This window comes from Schistocerca piceifrons, chromosome 1 (assembly GCF_021461385.2).
Source record: "Schistocerca piceifrons isolate TAMUIC-IGC-003096 chromosome 1, iqSchPice1.1, whole genome shotgun sequence".
Lineage (NCBI taxonomy): Eukaryota > Metazoa > Arthropoda > Insecta > Orthoptera > Acrididae > Schistocerca > Schistocerca piceifrons.
Genome location: NC_060138.1, coordinates 710,782,055 through 710,788,054, shown reverse-complemented (window position 1 = coordinate 710,788,054; position 6,000 = coordinate 710,782,055). Strand labels below are relative to the sequence as shown.

Here is a 6,000-nt window from a genome sequence, read left to right as displayed (position 1 = left end):
ATACTCCGTATAGAACGTAATTTTTAAAAAAATTGGGCTGGCCAAATTATAAAAAAAAATGGTCCGTTTCAGGTTCGCTGGGTAAACGGTGAAGTCGTTTGTGAAGAATGCAATGGCGTCTGATGTTGGTGCCTGTCGATGTCGTTACCCTGTCACTAGCCGTTAGAGATAGCCGCAGTTCGCAGCCTGTAGCGTGTACGAGGTGTGGTCTGTACTGGAGCGGCGTGCGGCGTGTTGCAGAGGCGGTGGCGGCGCGCGGCGGGCGGCGACCCGCTGTCGGGCGGCGCGGACGGCTTCCTGGCCAAGTTCGCGGGCGCCGGCGACAGCGAGCAGGAGCCCACGCCCTTCTGCTGGGGGGACCGGCTCGCCGTCGACCCGGCGCTGCCCTTCCACTACCGGGTACGTACCTGCAGCTCAGCACCCCGCTCCTCTACGCTACTGTCCGACTGTAGCCTACATGTAGTTAGTGGTGAAAACAACAGACTTCGTTACAGAATTGATTTTATTTCTTTATTTATTCATACCGCGCGTTCGCATAGTACAAAACACCTTCACATTGACTCTTACAGTGTTGGTAAGTGGTTTTTGGGTGCCATGATTACGACAAAAAGATTTGCCTACCTTCGTAATATACAGGGTGAAAAGTATTTAAACCGACAACCTCTGGGAGGTTATAGGGGACATCAAAACATTTTTCCCTAATGTCATTTTTTTCCTATGAGGATTATTTAAACCAGTAGAGGAAGATTTCTCTGGTGGTAAATTAATTAAATCAACAAACACTTTTTCATTTTTTTATGACCAAGAGACAACACGTTAACACAACCCAATTTCAATTAGAGTAAATTTTCAAAAATGCCTCCATTGACAAGTAAACAAAGGTTACAACGTCGGATCATGTTCTGTCTAAGCCCCAGGAGTATCCGCATCTCTCCCCACAGAAAAAAGTCCATAGGGGCCATATCTTGGGATCGAGCAGGCCATGGTACAGGACCACCTCTGCCATTCCACGTTTCTGGGAACCGTCGGTCCAGGAATCGACGCACACGACGACTGAAATTTGCCGGCGACCCGTCATGTTGGAACCACATACGTTGTCTTGTAGGGAGCGGGACGTCTTCCAGCAATACTGGCAATGCTCTGGAGAGAAAATTGTAATAGTGCCTGCCATTTAATGGCCTAGGTAGCAGATACGGCCCAATTAAACAGTCCCCAGCAACACCGACCCACACATTAACGAAGAACCGCACTTGATGAGTGGTAGTAACTGCGGTATGTGGGTTATCCTCACTCCAAACATGCGAATTGTGCATGTTGAAGACTCCATCACGCCCGAACGTTGCTTCATCGGTAAACAATACAGAGGATGTAAATGTAGGATGCATTTCACACTGTTCCAGGTACCACTGCAAAAACTGTGCTCTAGGTGGATAATCAACTGGTTCCAGGTTGTGGACACGCTGTAAGTGAAATGGACGTAACAATTGCTCTCGAAGGACTGTTCTTACATTCGTCTAATTTGTCCCCATGTTACGTGCAATTGTACGAGTGCTGATTGAAGGATTCCGTTCCACATGCTGCAAGACAGCTTCCTCAAATTGCAGTGTTCTTACTGTGTGACGGCGTCCCTGTCCAGGTAATCTGCTAAATGACTCGGTCTCACGCAGACGTTGGTACACAGCAGCAAAGGTCGTATGATGCGGTATACTGCAATTAGGATATTGTTGTTGATAAACCCGCTGTGCAGCTCGTCCCTTGTGGTGCGCTACATAGTACGCACCAACCATATCAGTGAACTCACTCCAGGTGTATCGCTCCATTAGTAAACAGAGACGATGTACTACTACACTGGCGGACAGCAGTTGCCTACAACTGAAGAGCGTAATACGCCCTATAACAACTGAAGGTCGTAATACAGCGCCTAACAACTGAAGAGCGTAATAAGGCCTCAACCGGTTTAAATAATCCTCATAGGAAAAAATAACATGAGGGAAAAATATTTGTTTTGATGTCCCCTACAACCTCCCAGACTTTGTCAGTTTAAATACTTTTCACCATGTATAGTAAAATAAATCGAATCAGGTATGCGCTCATGTCATTTGTTAAAAGCGGAATATGACGTGAGCTCATACTTCCTTCTAATTATTTTACTATACAGGGTGTCCCATTTTAATCTACACCGGCCGATACCTCTGGTGCGGCATAATTCTGCAAAAAAAGTCTCTAGTAAAAGTTGTAATGTTTGAAGGGAGTGGTTACCTCGATATGACGTTGAACCATGTTTTCTAGGTCAAGTTAATTTTTGCAAATGATAACACCTATTTTTTACTCCATATTCGTATTCTACTTGAAAAAACACGATTTGTCTCTACGAAACATTTTTTTCGAAAAACCAGTGGTTTGTGAACAGGGGGCGCTTCATTGTAACTTTCCCAGGTTTTCAGTATCTCGAGAACGAAGCGAGACCGGGAAAAATTTTCAATGAAGATCTTGTATAGTTTCTGAACTCTGTCCACTGGTGAAATTTTCGTGAACTTGGCCTTGAAACTCTTCAGTAGGGATCAACCTGAAAGCAAATGCGGTCGGCATTAGCGGAACCCAACGTGCACCACGTGGAGGTTGCCCAGCGGACTTCGCACGTCGTTAGCCCTGAAAAGGGCTGATTAACATGGTTCTCATTGGAAATTTTGGATCTCAGATGATCGACCAACTGCCCATTTTGAAGAGATTGTTCTGAGTCCCAAGAAACGAAATTCGTCACAGTTTGACGAAGTGGAATTTTTCTAAATCCGTTAACACACATTTCTTCTAAGGCCGTAAGAGTCACGCCAGTCAAGAATCATTCTAAGTGAGCACAGCCAAGAAATTTTCTGAGTCTCTAAAGGCAAAATTTCTCTGAGGCCTCAGTCATGATTTCTAATTCCCCGACAATGACGCTTACTAATTAGCCTCAAAGGTCCACCCTTCTCTATCCTGATTGTGCCGGCACAAACACAATGCTGGTCTCTCATTCCCCACTGGGTACCGACGGTATTTACTTTCAGGTTAATCCGTACTAAATAATTTCAAGGCCATTTCAATTCACGAAAATTTCAACAGTGGACAGAGTTCATAAACTATACAAGATCTTCATTGAAAATTTTTCCCGATCTCGCTTCGTTCTCGAGGCACTGGTAACCTGCGAAAGGTACAATGAAGCCCCCCTGTCGACAAACCATTGGTTTGTCGAAAAAATATTTCCTACAAACAAAGCGTATTTTTTCACGTAGAATACGAATATGGAGTAAAAAATAGGGGTTACCATTTGCAAAAATGAACTTGACCTTGGTTTGACCCTGAAAACAGGGTTCAAGGTGATTTCAAGATAACCACTCCATGACCCCTTTCAAACTTTACAACTTTTACTGGTGACTTTTTTGCAGAATTATGCCGCTCTAAACATATCGGCCGGTATAGATTAAAATGGGACACCCTATATAGGACACGGACAGTCTGTTTTCTGCCGATGCCCTAATCGTGACACACAGAACCCACTTACCAACACTCTAATGATCTCTCTGAAGATATCTTGTATTAGGCGAAACGCGCGTAATAAAATCAATTCTGCAACGAAGACTGTTGTTTTCACCACAATCTGCATACTGGCTGCTGTACCAGCACGCCATGAAATGGAAATCCATTTACACACGTAGGCATTCAATCACAGACATTGTCAACTCACTGCAGCGGCTAGAGAAAAACAATAACATCACACACATGTTAACACCTCACTTCCGGATATTACTACTTCGTTTATCTGTTACGCTTTGACTTTGTATTCTTTTTTCCTCGCAAAATCTCTAGAAGTTTTAGTTTTCACCAATATGTCGTTGCGACGTGTTAATCTACCATCACATACCAACCTGTAGGCTTGAAATGACGAAAGATACAGGAATGGTTTGCGAGGCGATGAAACAAGTCTTCCCCAACTTAATGATCGCTGGACTTTGTGTCAAGCAATTTCGGTCGGTATTACAAAACCTTTTGAAGGCTCATTATCTCCTACACCACCTCTAAAGGAATACGAATCGTTTCTTTGCGAGGAATTCTATGAACTCCCATTGACTATCAGTCGAGATTTTACTACTTGATCCACAGGCGAATATAGGCTCTTACGGATTCCGAGGGAATCCCTACGCCATACTAGGTGGGTATTCATATTATTTTGCCCAAGTTCTGTATAATGTTGTTCAATACAGCCAGTTCCTGCCTTACACAAAATAGAAATTGGAACATCATTAACAGAAGTACACGCGAAGCCCGTGTTTTTTTTTTTTTTTTTTACACTGGAACGTATGGCTGCAAAGGTTATTCCCACCACCAGTTCCAACACATTGCTGTAATCCGAGACACTCCCAGAATCACTTTCTGCTGAATCTCCTCCTCTGTGAGATCTAGTTCTTCCCAAACGTGCTAAAAAGAGCTTATATGAGGACCTTGGGATCCGCTAAAAAAACTGAAACTAATGGCGGAGGATTATCCATAGAACAATTTCGTTTGCATGCAAAGATCCTTAAGTTGAAAGCCACTGATCTTTTACTTAAAAAAAGTTTGTTGTTTTTATTAACACAACAGTTATTACAGTCAAGTTTTTCCATTCATTGGTGCTTGAACAGAGCATTGTTTGTAATACCTTTAACATACCTGCCAACTCTTCCGATTTAGGCGGGAGACTCCTGATTTTCCACTTTTTCTCCCGCCTTCCGATTATTCCAGTATTTCTCCCGATTTTTACTAGTTATTGTCAAACTTACGACATTTGTTTTGAAAACCCGCCATTTCAGTTTTTTTTCACCAGTTGCCGGAATTCTTTGCGTATTAGTCGACCTTAATCGAGACGTATCGAAGTTTATGGAAATCAGGAAGTCGCGCGCGATTTATATATCCATAGTTATTTTTCCTCTTTCCCACGCATTTTGTCGAAGATGTGCCCGTGTCCCATAGTGCACATGTAGTAACCTCGGTAGTGCACAGTGTTCTGCTTGGACGTGTGTTGATGCATATTGTCGTAGTATTTTGATTCGGGGCTTTGTTTTTTAACATGGCCAAAAAATATAACTCCGTCTTCTTAAAACAATTTTCGGAACAGTTTCCGTGCATTATCGAGTCGAGGAAAGGCCCGTTGTTTGCTTTTTGTACCGTTTGCCGATGTGATATTCGTGTATCACATGGTGGAGAAACAAAAAAGCACTGAGACAATTCGAAGTGCATCAGTAACAATAAAAACTGGAATTTAGCGACAAAAGTGAAATTGATGGAGTGATAAATGCTGAATGTTTATTTACATCTTTTACTTTAGAACATAATTTGCCGATTCATTGCGCTGACCATGCGAGTCACCTGTTCCAGAAAATGTTCCCGGATAGCAGTATAGCTGCGGAAGGACAAAAACTGTCGCAATTATCGGAGAAATGGCAAAAAAGGAAAAAGAAGAAACCGTAGACATTTTGAAAAAATGGCCATTTTCTATTGCAACGGACAGTAGTAACAAAGGGGATGCTAATTTATATCCCACTGTTGTTACCGTTTATAATGAGACGACCCAAAAAATTGAAAGTACCTTATTATCTCTCCCCAACTTAAAAGGAGATTCCACTGGTGTCAACATAGGAACACTTCTTCTCAACACACTGAAGGAATTTAATATTCCACTCAGTAACTGTTTGTCAATAGTTTGTGAGAATGCCCCTGTAACCTCTTTGTTTTTGGTTGTCCCTGCCATTTGTTAAATTTGGCAGCAAAAAAGGGAGCTGCATGTCTGCCATTCCAGATTGATGACTGTTTACTGGACATACATTATGTTCTGCAAAAGAGTACAAAGAGAAAGGAGAAACTGAAAGAATTTCAGAAATTATATGATGTCGAGATGAAGAAAATATTGAAGCATGTGTGCATCCGTTGGCTTTCTGTGAGAAAATGTTTACTTCGGTTACTGGAACAGTGGAAGCCTTTGACCAGCCT

General features: G+C 42.6%; 1 protein-coding gene across 1 annotated transcript in view; it reads left to right on the top strand.

The window, feature by feature from the left end:
- Positions 1–303: 303 nt before the first annotated feature.
- Positions 304–6,000, top strand: part of LOC124793790 (cyclic nucleotide-gated cation channel subunit A) — a 595,917-nt gene continuing 590,220 nt past the window's right edge. The window contains exon 1 of the mRNA XM_047258047.1: positions 304–399. The gene's annotated coding sequence lies outside the window, so the exon portion shown is untranslated. The remainder of the gene's footprint in view (positions 400–6,000) is intronic.